Source organism: Camelus bactrianus, chromosome 6 (genome assembly GCF_048773025.1).
Source record: "Camelus bactrianus isolate YW-2024 breed Bactrian camel chromosome 6, ASM4877302v1, whole genome shotgun sequence".
In the NCBI taxonomy this organism is placed as follows: domain Eukaryota; kingdom Metazoa; phylum Chordata; class Mammalia; order Artiodactyla; family Camelidae; genus Camelus; species Camelus bactrianus.
In genome coordinates this window covers 42,245,599-42,266,542 of record NC_133544.1, presented here as the reverse complement: position 1 = coordinate 42,266,542, position 20,944 = coordinate 42,245,599, and the positions used below count along the sequence as shown (strand labels likewise).

General features: G+C 37.7%; 1 protein-coding gene across 8 annotated transcripts in view; it reads left to right on the top strand.

Annotated features, from left to right (window-relative positions):
* The window catches only part of FRMD6 (FERM domain containing 6), a 392,313-nt gene that overhangs the window by 331,059 nt on the left and 40,310 nt on the right, over positions 1-20,944 (top strand). For 2 of the 8 annotated variants that reach the window (XM_010966970.3, XM_074365533.1), the window contains one exon: positions 7,442-7,485. The exons of the other annotated variants lie outside the window; for them this stretch is intronic. The gene's annotated coding sequence lies outside the window, so the exon portion shown is untranslated. The remainder of the gene's footprint in view (positions 1-7,441; positions 7,486-20,944) is intronic. 8 annotated transcript variants of the gene reach the window in all.

The window sequence follows — 20,944 nt, the reverse complement described above, 5'->3', positions numbered from 1 at the left end:
CAGATCAGAAGTTTATAGCACGAAGTTGATTATATCTAGGCAACTAGCACCGAAGTCAAGAAACAGAACATTGTCAGCCCCCCACCCCTGGACCCTTCTCCCCCACCAAGCTTCTCCCTGCAGTCGTAATCCCTGCCGCCAGAATGACCACCTATTCTTTTACTGCCATGGGTTAGTTTGAACCTGTTCTTGGACTGCACTTAAATGCAGTCAAATATAAGCTCCTTTCTGTATCTTCTTTAACTCAAAGTGGTATCATGTCCGCATTGATTCAGGTAGTGATACTTCTTTTTTCCTTAATTTCTGTGAATGAATATACCCAGTTTATTTATCCATTCTGTTGATGGACATTTGAGTGGTTTGGGGCTGATTGTGGCTTTTGATGGCTCAAGAAAAATTGAGCAGTTTGAAATTGAAAGGAGAATAATCTTAAGGTTAAAAGGAAAAATACACCAGAAATGTGAGAGAAAAAAAATGCAATATTATAGAAACACTAAAGGCACAACTTAGTCCACAGAATCCTAGTGTTTCAGGGACATAGTTTGGAACATACCAACCGGATATTGCAAAATTTCAGTTGAGAATCAGGAAGAGGAAAGGGACCTTCAGTCATAGCTAGCCCCTTAAGTTTTTAGAGGTGAGGGGACTGAAGATCCTTAAGGTAAGGTGACTCAATCTCACAGCTAATGACAGGACCAAGAGTAGGAGCTGCTTCTGACTTTGTTTGGTCTAGACTAGCACCCTCTAAGGATTGAAACTCAATCCTCTGCTGTGTAGTCCAAGCAATGAGTCCACAGTATTGGTGGACGGGGTGCCCTTTTCTGATCCACACAGAGATGTCCTGTGGCTCTGTTAAGGTAGAAGCAGACCTGCCCAGTGAGGCAGAATTATACTTCCTCATCCCTGTTCTACCTCTGCGCCTCCCCACCGCCATCCCCATAAGGAGCCCTTGGAATTTCTCTGTAACCCTTTTTTCCTATCTCCTATTAGGGCTCTCTGGTGAGACTTTGGATTACAAGTGTCAAGTAGGTGGTATCTTGAGTCCTTCCTGACTCATTGTTTTATTCGTCCATAAATGATCTAAGATGGACCCTAATTTCAAAAGCCCGCTTTCTAAATATTTTCAAAATATTTTATTCTTAAGAATAAGATATGTATTTTGCCTCTTCCTGCCATTATGCCTCCCTTCCCTTGCTATACCCTTTTTTCCTCCTCTTGTCCCCACTCCCTTCAAGTTATCTTTTCTTAACTATCCCTGGAAACATCCAGTCTTTGGTATCAGTGCCTAAAACAACAGTGAAATTCTGGTGCTGAAATCTGTTGCCATCCCCCAGAAGCACTTATTGTAAAATGTAGGATTATGAGAAATCTAATAGATAAAGCAAAGTGCTTGCAAAGGAAGACTATTGATATAGACATTTTCTTTCATGTTTCCCTAAAAAGAAAAAGGACATTTTCATGATTCAAGAAAAGACTCAGAATTTAAACTTATGTTCATTAGGAAGGTAAGAAAAAAAAAGTTAAAAAAAACCCAGAAATTTTACAAATGGGTAGTAAATAATATATCTTGCTCAAATGAGATACTGCTTAAACAGCAAAAACTTATCATGTATAATCTTAGAAAATGAAAAAAATGTGCTCACCATAATGCCATGACCTTGATAAAATTGCTCACTGAAATTACTACAAAAAAGAGTAGTGAGTTTTGAAGACAAAATGGAAGAGAGGCAATAAAGCATAAATGTCAGGAACAAAATTTTTGAGATTGGTTCCCTGGGGTCCAAACTCAGGTTCCACTGTTCTCCAGTGTGTCACCTTGGGGGAAGTTACTTAACTTTTTGAACCTCTTTTTCCTCATCTGTAAACTGAGGATAATGATAGCAACTGTCCCATAATGTTTTGATTATTAAGCGAAATAGCATAGTAAAGCAAGTGGCATGGTGTGATGTGTGGTAAACAGTCAAGTAAAGTTAGCTCTTGTTACTGAATACAGAAAGAAATGATGTATAGAAAGGTTTATAGTTCTTGGAAGTCCCTAAGCTTTTGTTTACAAGCAGTTGTTCACAAGATTTTATTTCGTTGCTTGATGGCATTAAGCATTAAATTGTAGTGTTTCTCAGTCACAGACACTGGGCAGTCTGTGTGGCTGCACTAAGAACAGCTGCCATGTGCCACTGATCACTAATTGATCGAGTTTTTTCCCTAATTCTCCTATTTCCAGCATTCTCATTCCCCTAGCTTCTGCCTGCTTGATAATTATTTCTTTCCAGCTGCCGGAAAGTAAATTCATAGGTTTAAGAAATTGCCTTTATGATGAATAATATTGTACAAAGTACTTTTAAAGAGTACCAGTGGCCTATGTATATTGATCTTGTACCAGGTAGATTTCATATGAGTCCTTTTAAAGAAAGCCACTATTATTGGAATAAAGCAATTGTTTATTTCTTCCAGCCCCACCCCCCACCATTGGCACAGTTTATAAAATGTGGGTCAGACCCCTTTATGATTTATAAGGCCCAGGGCTTAAGAGTTTTAAACCATTCATTCTAAGAAAATTAATAGTCTAAAAGTTTCAAAGGGAGTGTTTAAGAAAAACAAACTTAAGCACATTGGAAAGACACATTTACATCTAAATAGCATAATTACAAGCCCAGTAAAAATAGACCCGGGACCCTTCAGAATAATCATGAAGTATCATTCTGCTCTGGTCATTGAAAGGGGGGCCCACCCCAGATAACTCTGTGCTCTCTTATGCATTGTGTAATATCTTGAACTTAGGAAACATTTTTGCCAAAGTGTTCCTTGTCTAGGTGGGGGAACAAAATATGTGTATGGAGAGGTATTAGATGTTTCCCAGGAAGTGCTCAGTGGAATCCTGGAGCAGAATCAATGAAGGCCAAGGGTAGGATGGCCCTAGCTTCCCTGGGGCTGCTGGGTTCCTGTTGGGCCATGAGGCCAGGCTGGGATCTTTGTATTCTTCAAGTACAAAGGAGCTTTTCTGAGAGCAGCAAAAATGTTCAGGATCTGATAAAAGTCTCAGATATTAAAAGAAAACTGTGAAGTTGAAATTGCTAAATGTTTAATTAAATTCATTCCTTCATTCAACATAATGCATGCCTGCTGTGTGCCAGGCACTGTTCTAGGCCCCAGAGATATGTCAGTGAGCAAAATAAGGGAGAAAGTCCTGCCTTCATGGAGCTTCTGTCCTGTTACGAAAGAAAAGTACTAAACACAGCAAAGTAAATTTTACAGTATTTTAGAAAGTAGTAAGTGTGATTGGGAAAAGAAAAAGCAGAGCAAGGTAAGGGACATTAGGAGTGCTGAGAGAGGGAAGTGAGGCCTTTGGCAATTTGAAATAATGTACTCAAAGTTGGACATACTGAGAAGATGACTTGAGGGAGGAAGCTGGCCACACAGAGGTTCCTAGGGGAAAAGTGTTCCAGCAGAGGGTCCAGCGAAGGCCTCAGGCAGAAGTGTGCCTGGGTGTCCCAGAACCAGTGAGAAGGCCACAGAGTGGTAGTAGATGAGATTATAGAAGTTTAGGAGCACATCGTGTAGAGCCTACCTGGTGGAGCATTTTAAGAACTTTGGCTTTTACCCTGAGAGAGATGGGAGATCGTTGGAGAGTTTTGAGCAGAGCAGTAAGGTGACTTGACCTGCATTTTAATAGAATCACTGCACTGTGTTGAGATAGAAAAACGGAGTAGGGTAGTCAAGGGTGGAAGCAGAAATACAAGTTAGCAGCCTTTGGCAATAATCCAGTTGAGAGATGCCAGTAACAGAGGAGGAGGTGGTGAGAAATGACCAAGATTTACTTTATGGGTCAAACCAATAGGATTTCCTGGCCAGCTGTTTGCGGAATATGAAAAAGAGAGATCAGAGGAAGGATAACACCAAGGCTTTTTGCATAATTGTGGAATTGCCATGAACTGAGGTGGGGATCTGATGGAAGAGCTGGTTTGGGAAAGATAACCAAGAGCTGTTTTGAACATGTTATGTTCAACTTCCAAGTGGAGAAGTTGAACTGGTTGTTGGATTTAGGCATCTGGAGTTTAAGGAAGAAGTGCAGGCTAGAGAGAAATTTGGAAGTCACACAAGTCTTTGGATGAGATAATATAGGGAACATATGTAGACAGGGAAAGCAGTCCATGGACCAAGCCTTGGGTCATATTAGTATTTACAGTTTGTGGAAAAGGGAAGATATCTCATAAAAAAGTATCTTAAGCCAAAGGAATGATGCACATATTTCCAACATAGTGGACCTAATTAAATGTTTCCTTTCCCTAAGTAGCCGTATTATTAGTAGTAGATACTAATTCTATTGACCTACACCATGGGAAGAAGGAGCTATGAGTTACTTTTTCTGTGATGAGGTACTTGGGCTGAGCTTGAGTTGATAAGGAGGAACCAGTAAAGAAAACTGAGAAGGTGCAGTCAGAAGGATAGGTGGGAAATTAAAAGAATATACCTGAAATCTGGTAAAGAGAGCATCTCAGGTAGGAGAGAGTGAATCAGCGGTGTCACGTACTGCTGAGAAGTCAAGTAGGATGAAGACTGAGAATTGCTCATTGGATTTGGCAATCTTGAGGTCACTGGTGACTTTGGCAAGAGCCGTATTAGTGGAGGGGTGGGGACAAAAACTACAGTGGAGTGGGCTCAAGAATGAAAAGCTTATGAAAGATAATTCTTATTTTCAGTAGAGTTTCTTTATTATAAATATTCAGTATCATGTGTATACGTTTTAGTATGTCTGATAAAATCTGGGGTAGGACTTTGGAATGCTGAGGGCAGTGAGGGTCTTCAGCAGGTTCTGAAAGGGATGGGGAGCCTTTGAGTTTCCCCCTAGTTATTATTGGTAAGGCTTTAGTATGTAAAGTGTATATAGCCTGTTTATTTTGAGATAGAAAAACAATTCTAATGCAGCTTCTTTTTTCTTTATTGCATCTCTTTGGAAGAGGACTATATCCTGGAAGCACTGTCACTTTTGTGTTAGGATTTTGTTTTGTTTTCTAAGTGAAGTCATATTCTTGATTCAACCCATTGACCCTTTTGTATGAAAAGAATACAGCAGAGCCCCAGTGAGACATGTGCTTTGAGGTGGCTTCTTTTCAGTAGTGGTGACAGGTTTGAGCTGACCAGCCCACAAATCATGGTACCCCACTGGGCTGGAAGCCTTCATTCATGGAGTAGATGGCTCAGGTCAGGGGTTCCCAGAAGCCAGAGCAAACTGAGTAATAGAAACATTGCTTGTTTAATGTTTGTTTTATACTTTGATGACTTTCATTGTGAAAATTATCTCAAGGCCTGTGATTAAGCAGTTTTCATAGTTCTATATTTTATATCATAATTATGCACCAAGAATTTTCTCATCTTGGAATTACCTTTGAATTACAATGTTAACTTTCTCTAATGCTGTCATCAAAACGAATCGAGTCTCTGATACTAATTATCTTTTCTTTCTCTAAGCTTATTTAAAATGCTAAAACAGAGACCTTTAATGCTTAAATATTATTTTTGGATAGTTAAAAGCTTATAGTGATTTGTAGAATTAAAACATTGTTACATGTATTTGAGTGCTGTTTGGTAATAAAAGAAAGTACTGTATAGTAATAGTCTTTAGAAAGTTACTAATTATGGGAAAATGCTGGAAAGAGTAAGGACTTTTCTTTTGTAGTGGATTATGGCACATGTTTTTTGAGAGGTGGAACTCCAGTGATTATATGTGTGTTTCTGGTGGGTTGTGGTATCCACATATAATGTCAGCATTCTCTTAGGTACTGCTCTGTCAACACTGTTTTATTAGTATCAGCTTGTATGTTATTTCAGCTGAAACTTATAAGTCACTCTTCGGTTAGTTAAATGAACGAATTGGCCTGTAACAGAAATACTTACACCAGGCCAATGTGAAATAATTTGGCAGTGCTGAGTGTTTTACATGGTAAATACTGGAGTATGCAGAGGTATAAAACTAAGCAAATTATGAAATACATGTTAAGTCTCTTAAGTCAGTGACTGCAGGATGAAGTCCAGATCTCTTAGCATGGAGTCCAGCGTGCCAAACCAGAGTTGCGAGTCTGCGGCGCACCAGCAAGATTGGCTGCAGACGTGTTTTGGTTTTTAACGCAGTGTTGAAAATATTTATTTTCCAATATTTAAAAATTGAGAAATTTTAAGTTTAAAAAAATGGAATATTACACCTTTTCTTAAAAAAAACTGGAAAGTGTGGCAGTGATCTGTTGGAGCAGCGTAACAGCTTCCCATTTTATACGGGGTGTGTGCTCTGCCATCCGCCATAGTCCCCAGCAGAGATCTCTCTGGCCTCCAACATTGAGACCACGTGGCTATTGGCATTTTTCATCCTGCAGCCTTCACTCCTCTGTTAACTGCCCTGGTAGGCAGGTCAGCTTGCCATCCTCGTGTTGTAGATACTTACTGTCCAGTGTCATCTCAAAGCTCCTTAAGTCTAGCCAAATTGTTCTCCCCATTGTCCTGTCAAACATATTGACTTAGTCTGGGTCACGCTTCCTCTTCTCCTTCCACTAAACTGAGCTGTTTATGGCCTGTGTCACTTCATGGGAACCCAGCACACACTACTTTATAAAGTCATCCTTTCATATATATTTCCTAGCTCCCCAACTGTATTAGGAGTTTCTTGAGGGCAACGACCCTATCTTGTAATTGACTAGTGCCTATCAGATTTGTTTTAGATTTAATAGACTATTGTTTAGGGTTAGCTTCCAGTGAATGGTAATCTATGATTTTTATGAGGCTGTGAAAGGATTAGAAAATATCAAAATCGTGTATAAAATCTATTTCCTCAAATAAACTCCTAGAAAACTACTGGCCTAACAGTATGACAGCTTTATTCTTTCTGATCTACATAAGGTGAGAGAACTGTCATGTATATTTAAACCTTCAGCAAGTCAGGGAGGCATTTGATCCATTAAAAAAGTAGCAGAAATGTATTTATGAAAGCCCATTTGCCTATCTCCTATGTCTGGCATATAAGTGAAATATAACTTCTCTAACAGTGATAGGTATTCAGATTTAATGTTGGCATTGAACAATATACATATTATTGATTAAATTTTCAAAAGGCTATGAAAAATACAAATTTTGTTCCTTAAACTTTCAAAAGACCATAAGTAAAGATTGGTTTTTTTTTTTAAATTAACAATAGAATGCAGCAATAGAAATTATCTGTGATTTCTTCATCCAAAAAAGGTTATGCAAGGTCTTTTTTGAAATGCCTTAGTTTTCAGTTTCTTCCCAGCCTGCAAGGTTTCTCATTTCCTCATGCCATCCATTTTCTGGGAGCATAAGGAGGGTAGACTGTGCACAGATTTCCTCTGCTTTCCTGGGGTTGGCCAAGGCATAAGCTTAATCCACTGGACACATCCATTTAACCATTGCTGCAGTTTTTTTCTGCTTGGCTTGACAGGTGGTGCTGTCCACTCCTGTGGTGATCAAGTTGTTCATGAGGAGGTAAGCTTAACTTGACGTGCACGTCCGGTCATCTGAGCTGATATGTCCCTGTGGCCCAGGAATGAGATGATAGTGGATGTCATGTTTTCTTATTAAAGAGTTTATATTGGTCTTACCTTTCTTGAAGACTGGGGGGGAAACAAATCGTTGGGATTACCTACCATGAAAACTTCTGTGTTGCTGTGCCGCCCATCGTCTCTGCTGTTGCCTTGACCTCCTTGAGATAGGAGCTTCAGCTTCCCCTGACTTCTGTTTCTTCAGCCCCCTTCTGTTTTCTGTTCCTGCTTCATCTCTTGAAAAAGTTACGTAGCTTGTATGATTTGACACCTTTACCTGATACAGTTTGTGACAAAACCGGCACATGATACTCTTCTTCTAACTCTGAGACCTGTGCTTTGTCTCTTGCCACCTCAGTCACAGTCACTCTGTTTATAAAACATCTTTAGAGTGTTTGCAAAATATGGTGCAACATTTTGATTTCTTTTTTAAAGAAACTTTTGAATTCAATTTAATTTCTGCCATACACTAAAGCAACTTGTGTTCCTTAATTAGCTTAGATTGATTTTGCTGTAGAGAATTTTTGTGTCAGTCTGAACTAGATAGGATAATTTTTCAAACATATTCTACTTTCCATGATAATGCATTTAACTTGGTACAAAATTCCAGGTCATTGGATTTTGTCTGAAGAAAGCAAGGTATGCATAAAATTTCACACTATCAATCCTTTGTTCAGAGCAGCTGTTACTTTGAAACAAATCTCTTATTAATTTGTAGGATTGGTTAGTAAAAGAAAAAGTTTTTTAAAAAAAAGATTGCATATTATATATTTAAAGGTGAGACGTTACGTACAGTTGCTTGATTTCTCTTTAGAACTTTGTTATCTTTGAATTGAAGTAAAGAAGGCTGTGAAACTTCAATGAAATAGCGCTAGTGTTTGTGGAAGTATATCTACCATACACTTTTCTGTAGGAAACCTTACTTTCCAGATGAAACATAATTTACCACGAGAACATCTGAATTTCGTTATTTCATTCAAATGTGCCAAGCATTTTGCTGGAAATTCAGTGATTGAACAAGGCATAGACCTATCCTCTGGAAGGTAGAACTTAAGTGATGAGGGGAGACAGACAAATAAATGAACAATTATACCATCTGACAAGTGAAATACTACCTATTAAAAACGCTGCAGTTGCAGTTTTTGTTTAACAGGGAATTTTCTTTTGTCTCTCCAGAATTTTTGCTAGGTGATACCTTTGATAAACATAAAAGGCCAACCTTAGTATCCTTCAAAATTACAGTCTTTTCTAATCACCATGACTTCCAACATTTTAATCTTAAGGTTTGCTTTAAACTTCTTGAAGCCATGGATTTGGCCGATTTACCTAATGTATTGTATCACTTTTGTTTATACCCCTGCGTCATGCAGCAAAGGGTTTGAGGTAATGTATTACTTAACACGTAAGGCACTTTAATGAATGTGTAGATTCATTAAATTTTTTTTAATTAGCTTTTTTATGATATAAATTACATACAGTAGAAGTAAAGTTCACAAGTTTTAAGTAGATTATTTAGTGACTTTTGACAGATTTATATAATCATGTGACCTGTGTCACAATCAAGATAACAATAATTTTTATTACCCTTTTTAGCTTCTCCCCCACCACCACTTCCTCTCTTCTCTGCCTTTTCCTCTCACCTCCCCATCCCTGACAACTACTCAATTTTAGTTTTACTTTTATAGAATTTCATGTAAGTAGAATCACAGTGCGTGTAGTTTTTTCTGCTTTGCTTACGTATCTGGCTTCTTTTACTTAGCGAAATGCTTTTTGGATTCATGCATTTTGTTGCTTATGTCAGTAGTTTCTTTTTATTGTTGGGTAGCATTCAGCTGTCACAATATGTGCATTCATTCATGTTATTAATGGATATTTGGATTGTTTCCAGTTTGGAACTATTATGAATGAAGTTACTATGAACATTCATGTGTAAGTCTTTGGTAGACATATCTTTTCATTTCTCTGGGGCAAATACTTAAGAATGAGAAATTTGAGTTGCATGGTAAATGAATTTAATTTTATAAGAAATTATCAAATTGTTTTTCAGGGTGACTGTACCATTTCACATTCCCACCAGCAGTGTCTGAGAGTTCTAGGTGCTCCAAATTCTCATCAAGACTTTGTATTCAGTCTTAATTTTAACCATTCTTGTGTGTGGTCTGTGTGTGTAGTGGTATCGCACTGTGGCTTTTGTTTACATTTTTCTAATGACTAATAATATGGAGTATCATTTAAAATGCTTATTTGGCACTTGTATATCTTCTTAGATTAAGTGGCTATTTAAGTCATGTTTTTAAGACAGTTGTCTTCTCTTAGTTGTAAGAGCTGTTTATCTATTCTGAATTTAAGTCTTTAATCAGAGAAATGTTTTAAAAATATTTTTCTCACTCTGAGGATTGCCTTGTCATTTTTAAGTGACTTTCAAAGAGTAGAATTTTTAATTTTAAAGAAGTTCAATTTATCCTTTTTTTGTTAATGTTTCACGGTTTTTTTTTTGTGCCCTAAGAAACCCAAGATCACAAAGATCTTATGACTGAAGTTTCTATAAGTTTTATAGTTGTAGCTTTTACATTTGGACCTGTAATTCATTTCATAGTAATTTTGTGTATGGATTGAAGTCAGTTTTTTCTGTAAGAATCTCTAATTACTCCAGCACCATGTATTGAAAGTTTATCCCTTCTTGGAATTTCCTGGGCACGTTTGTCAAAAATTAAATGTCTTTTTATGTATGGCTCAATTTCTGGACTATTTATCCTATTCTATTGATCTGTATGTCTCTCTTTAGGCCAATAATATACTGTATTTTGATTACTGTTGTATCCTGTATAATAAGGCCGACAATCAGATAGTAAGTCCTCCAACTTTAAATATGAGTAATGAGAGCAAACATCTTCGCTTCATTTCCAGTGCTAGGGGAAAACCATTCAATCTTTCACCATTAAGTGTAATATTAGCTGTAGATTTTTTTTTTCATAAATTGTCATGACTTCTTATACTCTTAGAGCAAATAATTTCCAAATCATAGATGAATTCAATTGGAAGATGTTATTGAAAGACTCTCTAGAGGAACTTTCAGGATTTTATCTCCTGAATTTCTTGATGTTTTTACTGAAGATGCAAAGCCAGTAGATAACTTACAACTTTCCAACCCTTCTATCTGAAAAAAAATTCTCATCCAGCTTTCCCTAGAAAGCCCACAACTAGGACCAAACCATGTTTTCTTAATTCACTTGTCCAAATGAGAAAGTTACGAACAAAAAAAGGCACTTCTCTCTTAATGAGTATTTTTTGGACACTTGAATAGTCTTTTGCCTCTGGATCTAAAATGAGATGATTCCAAGGCAGTTACTGGCAAAATATAGCCTTTTCTTGGTAGGATTAAAGGAGAAAGGTGGCAGCGATGCAGTCACTGTTGGTGGTGGGCCGTTGTCCTGCCATGAGTGATGACTGACCTTGTCATAGGCTGCTCGTCTGGTTTCTCCAGGATGAAAATCTGTAGGTCAGTCTCAGGAGTAGTTGTCTTTCCAGCATGATTAGAGCCGTATTAAAAAAGCAGTACTGAGCAGAGGTAGGGTGGTTTCTGGTTTTTGTTTGATTGGTTTGCTTGTTTGTTTTTAGCTTTAACCTTCAAGACTGAGCTATGGTTCCATTTTTCATGGAGGATTAACCCTGTTAGTGTAGGGTAAGGTGTAATTCTGATTTCCTTCCTCCACACCCTTTAAAACCAAACTTTAAGTCTCTCTCAAAGCATTAGAGGATGATTGCTATAAGAAGGAATGCTCTCTTTTGGCAATATGCAGGGGGGATGCACAGCATAGAACCAGAAAAGCCAATGAACATGTAGGTGAAATGGAGGCAACTTGACTGGGCTATTTAGTGACTCACTATTGGATTGTGTTGACTTCAAACACCAGGGAACCCAGAGGTTCCCTGCTAAGTGGCTTTTATTTCTATTTCCTTTGGAATATATGGATAATAATTGAGTTGACCTTGGTTTGTGTCTAATTTCAAAATCCTACTTGAGAAGAGAAAGATGCCTATGAATTGGTATATGGGAAATAGAAATGTTACTACATAGGTAAGTACCACTGGAAAATAAGATATCATCCTTGATGGAACTGGCAAATTCATTTTAGTTATCTTCTAGAAGCCAAGGAAATTAAACACTGGATGGCGGGTAGAGGAGAGCCAGCTTCTTATTGAAGGTTCCCTTGGGAAAAACCTAAGGCTGCGGCCCTGGCTCCCAGTGAAGCAGTCTTAACAGTCTTGGATTCATGTTTCTCCAGAATAACACCAGCCACCTCAGTCTCCTTAGGCTAGATTGGCTAATGATTTGATGATGCCCCAGGGGAATGGGGAATGGGAGTAGAGTGAGGGTGGGAGGGAGGATGTTCTTAAAGTTTAGATTGTTGGTCTCTGGTTAATGGTTAGCCGGAAGCTTTGTTAGGATTCAGTGTCTTTTAATGTGTTGGAGGTGAATCCCTACGTGACAATAGCAATGGTAAATATTTTTGTGAAGCTATAATAAAGAAGCCATACATGTATCCGGAAAAGACAAAGACTCTAATTCAAAAAGATACATACACCCCAATGTCCATAGCAGCAGTATTTATAATAGCCAAGACATGGAAGCAACCTAAACATCCATCAGCAGACGAATGGATAAAGAAGGTGTGTGTGTGTGTGTGTGTGTGTGTGTGTGTGTGTGAAATGGAATATTACTCAGCCATAAAAAAGAATGAAATATTGCCATTTGCAGTAACATGGATGGACCTAGAGATTATCACACTAAGTGAAAAAAGTTAGATACCTGTATATGTATATATCTGAATCACTTTGCTGTACATCTGACACTAACACAATATTGTAAATCAACTACACTTCAATAGAAAAAGAAACTACAAAACAAAACATTTATCATTTCTCTTAAGGGCTTTTCAAACTGTAAATCAGAGTTCTAGGGTTTTTAGTGATTAAAATAATCATTGTTTTTTTTCTGAATTTTAAATTGATATTTTTAGATGTCTTTATACATTTATGTGAAAATTTTGTTTCTAACTTATGAATTTGCAGCAAAAACCCCAAAGGGATGTTAAATAAGACTTTTGTAGCACTGTGAAACCTTGTTAGAATGTCCAGAGGAATCTTTTGCTTTGAAGTCTGTAGACTGTGCTTTTGATCTTTCACTGTAGAGAGTGCCTGGCCCCGTGAGTCTCACTTCACACCATTCTGCGCGTTTGGCATGTGGACAGTATGTGTGCGTGTGTGCTGCCCTGGTATTGCTGCTCATTTGGGTGTGTCTGGTTAAAATAATTTCAGCCCATAATTTATATGTATAAGGGTAAAAATTGGATTCTTGGCATTTCAAAGTCTTTTTCTGGCTTCATAAACTTTTTTTTACATATAATTCTTAACTATTTTAGAGTAAAAGGCAGATTTTACTAGCATTTGGGTATGTTTACTTTAGTAAATTATTTTAACATGTTTCTTAACTTTCTACTTAAATATATAAAATATGAGCTCTCTGAAAAGAGACTAGTTTAAATTGTTTCCTACCCATGGGAGTCTTTGAATAGAACTTAGAGAAGAAAAATCCTGGCAGGAAAATCGCACCAATTGCCTTAAACTACCTGGTGTCATCTTGTCCCAGTCATTCTCTCAAAGTGTCAGTTTCTTAACCTGTAAAATTAAGAGGTTGGATTAGGTAGGCCATCTCTAATATCTGATTCAGTGGTAAGGTTTTCATTTGGTTGTACTCTATTGCATTACTTTTTCATTTAATAGTAGATAGAAACCCATGCACATATCACTGTTGACTTAAACAAAAAAACACCACAGCCTGAGAGTTGTGGCTTTAAGTTTTATTCAGGTTCTCACTGAGGACCATAGCCCAGAAAACAACTGCTCAGTAGCTCTGAGTAAATGCCTCCAAAGAGGCAGGGGAGAAGCCAGTATATATATATGAATTTGGGGGCTACGAAATACAGGTAGTCAGGTATACATCTTGGTAAAAGATTACTGCTAATCATGAAGAGCAGATATCTCAAATTAATGAGTCTAGTGTTTTTCTATGTATGGGAAGATGCAAGAATCTGGGGTCATTGAAATTCTTCCTGAGATATGCATCTAACTATTTAGGAGCTTGTTTATCTAAAACACAGTGTGCCTGTCCTGTTTTTTCGTCCTGAATTCCTTTCTCGATGCATTGTTGGTCAGTGACTACAGTGGGTTGTGACTTAACCCTTGTATAACTGGTTCTTATATATCTTTTTAAAGTTTAATCAGCAGTATGTGATTATTCACAGCATTTTAACATCAGTACCTATGACTTATTTTACTTTTCTAAATTGTGAAATATTTGAAACATATTTGAAGTCCCTGCTTTTCTTTCTTGCTTGCTTGCTTGCTTGCTTTCTTGCTTTCTTTTCCTTCCTTCTTTCCTTCCTTCCTTTCTTCCTTCCTTCCTTTCTTCTATACTTCATGGAAAAAATTTGGCAGTCATGAGGCTAAGTCAAGCCCTTTGGAAACCGTCCCTGCCCCTTTCTGAAGACATTCCCTACCCCAGCCTCCCCCCGCCCCTCAGCACCACTATTACGGTTTTGAGGTTAATCATTCCTTTGCCTTTCTTTATAGTCTTACCACATATATATGTATAATGAATCATTGCTTGGTTGCCTGTTTTTGAGCTTTCTATTCATGGAAAAGAATCATAGCATATATTCTGCAACTTGGCTTTTTTTGTTCAGCACTGATTTTGAGATTCATACTTGTTAATATGTAGCTGCAGTCCATTAATGTTTGCTGCTGAATTGTTTTAATGTACCATAATTTATTTATCTAGTCTACTGCCAATAGACTTTTGCATTTCCAGTTTGTACATTTATTTTACTCTTGTTATTAAGAATTATTTCATAACATGGAAACTCCTTTTGCAGTGTTATAAGAAAGCTAGCAACTTCCCAAATGCTTAATTCAGTCTTTAAAGAGCACCATATATTACCACCAGATAATGAGAATTTCACAGCAAAATTATTATCTAAAAAGCTGCAGTTCCTGTGTCAGAGGGAATTGAGTGTAAGTCCCATGAATGAAGGAATCAAAGATTTCATTGTAGAAATTAGAAGCAGATGCTTCTAAGTTGGAGGATTTTCCCTGAGAACAGCACTTTTTGTTGGCGATGTCATGCTAGAAATTCGTCTTGGTTGAAAGGAATTTTTGCGCCTGGTTGCTAAACCTGATATGACTTCTGAATACAGATGGGTATGAAAAAATCAAGTTTCTTTGGTTTAAAATTCATGAATTTTACTATTGCCTTTGTTCTTCTTGCTGGCTGCTTATCTAGCATCTCCCCTCATCTCCCAACTTCCCAAAGGTACCCAGGTTTTTGTTTTAATGTCTGTGTACTTCAGGGGAAGTTGATCCTACTAGCTGGAGGTGGGTCCTGAGTGGCTTCAACGAATCGAACTATTCCATGCCCCTGCCCAGTGACAGGGTGCTTATAACCGAAGACATCCAGTCAGGATGAGTATCAGCACTCTTGTTTGCCTCTGCATTCTTGTTTATTTGGCTACTATGAGAGATGTCAGCTTTAAGGTGTGGTGATTCCAAGGTACCAGGAAGAAACTAGATCCTGGATGACATGTCAAACTGCAAGCTCACTCATCCTACTTCTAGGCTTTAGATTATTTAAAGTTCTATGTATGTGAACCTGTTTCTGTTTTGCAATAAGCTAATATGTGCCCCTTTTTTTTCAGATTCTGCTAGGGAATTCATTCACATTTCTGGTAAATTTCTAAGTAATCTATTCAGCACACCTTACTGGGTGCCTGTTACAGACCCAGTCCTACTCCAGGCATTAGAATCGTAGAGATGCTGGCAGATCCTAGCCTTGAGGAGATTCCAGTCCTCTTTGAGGAGACAGACTTCCTAACAAGTACCAGGGGAAGAGAGTGCAGGAGGAACGCCCCTCAGCCGCCTGCTGATGTAGAGACGTGCTGCACAGACCAGTGTCTTGTGTTTTCCAGGGAGAACGAAAATATTTTACTTTTCTTTCTTGGAGGTGGGTGTTGGATAGAATAATGTGCAAGGGAGGATATTATAGGCGGAGGAAACACCATGGTCCAAAGTATGGAAATACGAGAGCAAGACTTGTTCAGGGAACCATGAGGAAAAGAACTGCAGTAATATAAAACGTGAGTTGGAGAACAGTCACACTGAGAAGGAGGGAACCTGATTGTGAGAGATTGCTGTGCTGTAGAGTTGAGGTGTTATCCTGTGGAGGTGCTGTAGCACTGAAGAATGTGAGCGGGGGTGTGAGATGCAAGATCAAGTGTACAGTTTAGTGAGGTCACCCTGGCAGCATTGTGGGGGTGGCAGATTTAAAGAATGAGACAAGCAGAACATTTAGAAATCCAGGAGAGAACGGTGAGGAGGTATGGCAGAGGAGAAGGCCGCTCGAACAATGGATGAGATGGAAGGGGTTTTTTTCTTACTCAGATTATTTTTAAATGTATATATAGCGACTAAATCTACCCCAACCTTTCGACCACTGAGGATCATTTTTGTTATTCTTCCTCTCCCCGACCTTCCTTGGGTCTTATATTTGGAAAGATTGTCTATCAAAATAAATTAAGTCAGTTGTTTTCTTTTTTTTTTTAATCTGGCAGGTAAAACTGTGCTATCAAAATAAGCACTTAAAAATGATACTGAAATTACTTGAGTGATCTTTTAATTTCCCTTGAGATATTATATGCTAATTTTATCAGACTTTTTGAAATATTTAAAATAACTGAAGATTCCCCACTACTTCTTTTATGAATTCCAGGAGGGAGGCCAGTGTAATTGTTGATTAACAGAATTATGTTTACTACTGTTCTGCTTAGGGAGCGTATAACCAGAATGGTGCTTTGCAGAAATATGTTCTTAATATCAAGCATTAAAAAAAGTGGTGGTTTCATTTCCTTGAGTACCACTGCTATCATTACTCTTTACTTTATGTCTGTAATTGAGTCAATAAAGTGAGTACTAGTTGGTTTATGCTTGTTCATTGACTAACAAAATACTTGTGATCTTTTTATTTTCTTTCTTTCTTCCCCCTTTACCTCTTTTATTTAGGGGCTTTCTTTACTTCTTTATTCTTGTAAATTCTGTTCTAAAAACATACAATGAAACAGGATAATTTTTGGCTCTGGAGGTATTTGTGATTTGGGGGAGTGTGCTCAGTAAATGGTGTTTTTTATTATTGATATTATTTTTGATATACTGTAATTTTCTAATCCATTCCTGTTGTTAGACTATTTAGATTTTTCCCCCCCAGTTCTTACTCTGATGGATAATGGTTCATTATTACTTTTGATCAAAAATGTGATTGCTTTGGTTGAATTATATTCCTTCTTATACATTCCCTGCAGTTGGTTTACTGAATCAAAAGGTGTAAGCATTTTTATGATTCTTACTACAGAGTCATGTTGGTTGCAGTGATTTACACTGCTAACTACATTTTATATGTACATCGATTTCACCAGTTTTTCTCCATATTGCAATATAAAGCTTCTTTGCCTGTCTTTCTTATATTATCCCTTTTCTCCGTTTTCTTGGCTATATAGCTAGCCAAGGACTAGCTATAGAATTTTATTCATTAGAGTATGATGAGCATTACTTGGTACCAATTCATGTGCACTTTAGTTGGAAGGTTCTTTTCCATTCCCAGCTTCAAAGTGCCGCAAATCTCATTAGTTAAATACAAAAATGAAACAATCCAATAGCTACTAATAGGAGAAAAACACTGTTTCTTGTAGAACTCAAGATACGATTAATGACAATACGTAGGTTATGGCCACCATATATTACCAGAAAGCAGTCCTTTCACTTGCTTTCCATGATAGGAAGTCAGTATTGTGACCTGGTAGTAAACGAGTAACCCATTTAATAATCTTTGCAACAATTCCATTTCAGAGATGAAAAAATGGACACAAGGATGTAAGGAGACTTGCCCAAGGGCACCCAAATGGCAAGTGTCAGTGCTGGGATCCGAATCAGAGCAGCCTGGCTGCAGAGCCCAAGCTTAAGCAGCACGTTATAGTGCCTCTTTCCAAATTTAACCTTCCAACCGATTCAATAATTACATTTCAAGTGTAATTATTACTTATATTATATGTACATATTTTATATAATATGCTGTATATGTAAAATATATACATATACTTACATATTTAAAATAGATAAATATATATTTACATATTTGCACACTTTACATGCAATTACTATATATTACAATAACTGCGTTTTGTGTGACATACACAGCTACTTATAGCTGTATGGTGTAATGATGTTATAGTCAGGTATAGTCCATATTAGATTGCATTCGATAATTAGCTTAATGATTTTCCCCTTACCTAATTTACGAATAGGACCCAAATTAGAGGTATTTTTACTAAAATTGCTACTACTATACTGTAAACTGACCAATTCCTAAATTATATATCATTGATGCTTTCTAGCTATTTTGTTTGCAGAAAAAGCATTGTTTTTCAGCTACTGTAATTTATTACAAATGAACAACACAATAAAAGCATATTCGGCACAATTCAGTAAAGAAAACATAGTAGTCTTTAATAAGAGACAACTATTCACCTACAGATTAATATTCAAGATGAGATATTCCTGAAAATTACTGTTATGAATTAATTGCCCTGCGTACTATGTTTACCTTAAATGAATTTGTGCATTATATACCTATAAATCACTTGCTGTATATAGTGTTCTTAGAGAACGGTAGTGTCTGAACAGCAACTCAACCACCTGAACTTTTCAGTTGCTCAGATTTTTTTTTTTTACCTTTCAGGTCTTTGCTAATGGTGAATATTCATCATAGAAAATGTTCTCCTTTGTTGTAGAATGGAGAGAAACTTTAAAACTTAGAGCTATGTTTTTTCTCAAATAAATACTAATGTTGGTAGCTAGTGATAGTAGACAGTCGGTGAATTAATGAATGAATGTATCAGGCAGTAAATCAGCTTGTTCAGATGGGCTGTGTTAGAAAGGACTCATTCAGTTGCAAGTGGCAGAATTAGCTGAAGAGAAAAGCTAGTTTATTCACTCACTGTGTGGGAATTCTTAGGAACAGTCTCTGGCTTCAGATGCAGCTAGATGTGGTGGTTCAAATGATGTAATCAGGATGCTTTCTGAGCTTCTCTTTCCTCTGTGATGACTTCCTTCTTCAGGAAAGTTCTTACCATGTAAAGGTGATTACCAGCAATAACAGGCTCATATCATTCTCACAAATAGTAATCCAAAGAGATGAGCAGCCCTCTCCATATCAGCATTTGTATAATAGATCTCATGGAGGGATTCTAGCCTTGCTTGTGTTATATGTTCATCCTGTAGACCAAGCACTGTGACTGGAGAATGGCATACTCTGGTCAGTCTTGAGTCACAGCCCTACCCTCCATCATCTCTTCACCCTTCCAGAGTAGGGGACACACTGTGATTGATAGCCCCACTAGAAATACCAGATGGGAGAGGGGCACTCCCCAGTGGGGAGATGGTACCAAGCAGATGAAAACAGATGTTTCTTACATTCCATCATTTGGTCAACAAGCACACATTTGAACCTATGTACTCTTTCACACTTCCTCTTTTTCAATACGTAAGATTTTAAAGGCGTCCCCACATAATACAGTGCAGCTGTCCCACTTACAAGCAACAATATACTTAACTTCCCCTCCTCAATGTAGACATCCCAGAGTTTAGCCCAGTTGCTGTATCTGGCTCTAAATTCTTGATCTCTATGTGATATGTATTTTTTGGCAGTCAGTGGTAGATGTGTCTTCTCATGACCTGGCAACTCATGACTGTTATTTTAATGAACATCCCCCCACCAACAACTTGATATCTAATGCTTTATATCTATTGTCTCACTTAATTTGACCAATAATCCTAGTAGGCCAATAGTACAGATTTTACAGAAGAGGAGTCAGACTCAGAGATTAGGTTCCTTGCCCACATACAGCTCATATTGTAGAATCTAGAGTAGGATTCAGGTTTGACTGATTGGGCACATTAAATCTATCTTCTTAATCAGTATTCTGTCCATATTGTCTCTAAACATCTGAGGTTCAACCATATAGGAGGTGATGTTAAGCTTTTCACAGTCCCTCATTTATCTATGTAACAATGGTCAGAGGTAGGAGAGAGCAGCAAAGAATCTGATGTTCTTTCCAGAGGGTTTGGCTTCAGATAGTTGATAGATGTCAGCTACTTTCTTCTTTAGCTAAAACAATAACTGCAAAACTGGCCATGAACTAGAAAGTGTTCAATTTACTTACTCTTCAAATTAAATGAGGAAAATAATTCTGTGGTTCCAAAATGAGTCTTTAAGCAAATGACCCTTAAGAAAAAAAATCCTCATAATACAGTGCATACAGAAAAATTGAAAATCAGGTATCATTTGTTTCCAGGTCAGTGTTTATATTTCTAGGTACTAGGATCAAAATACAGGACTCTCCAGTAACAAGTACCTAGTAATAACAGAAGTCTACTTACATGAGAAGTTTGGCAGTACACTCCAATAAAAATTGAAGTTTCAAGAAGGCTAAACTTCAAAGCTGTTGTGAAGATAGAGGTCATTAGACATTCAAGAGGTTGAAACTTTTCACTTAAAGGTTCAAGCCAGATTTCTGAGTTTGGAACTCAATTGCTAACCTCTAGTGGGAAAGTGTGTGTTTAGTAAGAGTTGTACTACTACTTAAAAAACAGCTGGATGGTAAAAAGTAGCCCATAGTGACTCTATAAGGAAACTTGTTCTCAGCAGTTGGTTCTCAGTGGTGGGTGATTTTGCCCCCAAGTTGACATTTGGCAATGTTCAAAGATGTTTTGGGTTGTCACAACTGGGAGGTGAAGGGATTCTCCTGTCATCTAGTGGGTAGAGACCAGGGATGCTGCTGAACACCCTACAGTGCTCAGGACAGCCCCTTTCTACAAAGAATATCTGGCCCATAATGTCAATAGTGCCAAGGTTAAGAAACCCCGCTGTAGAATCTTCCTTGTCCAAGGACATGTGTGTAGTAAGCCAAACAACCCACTTTTAATGAACATATGTGCCTGCCATTAGAGATTAAAAATACACACTGACACATGCGTGCACACACATTCACACACATAACCCACATAGCTAGTGACCCTGCTCTAAGAAGATCTGAATAAAGGAGATAGACAAGAAAAATAACAACTGCAAGCTACTGAGCTGAGCGTTAGTGTAGAGGTAGTGCTTCAGAATAACAGACACATTGTTTGCACAAGTGAGTTGTCCGTGAGGCAGAATTTCTGACTGAGCATTAGCTGGTCACAGGGCCAGCCCAGATTCAAGGGAAAAGGAATAGATTCTGCCTCTCAATGGGAAGCAT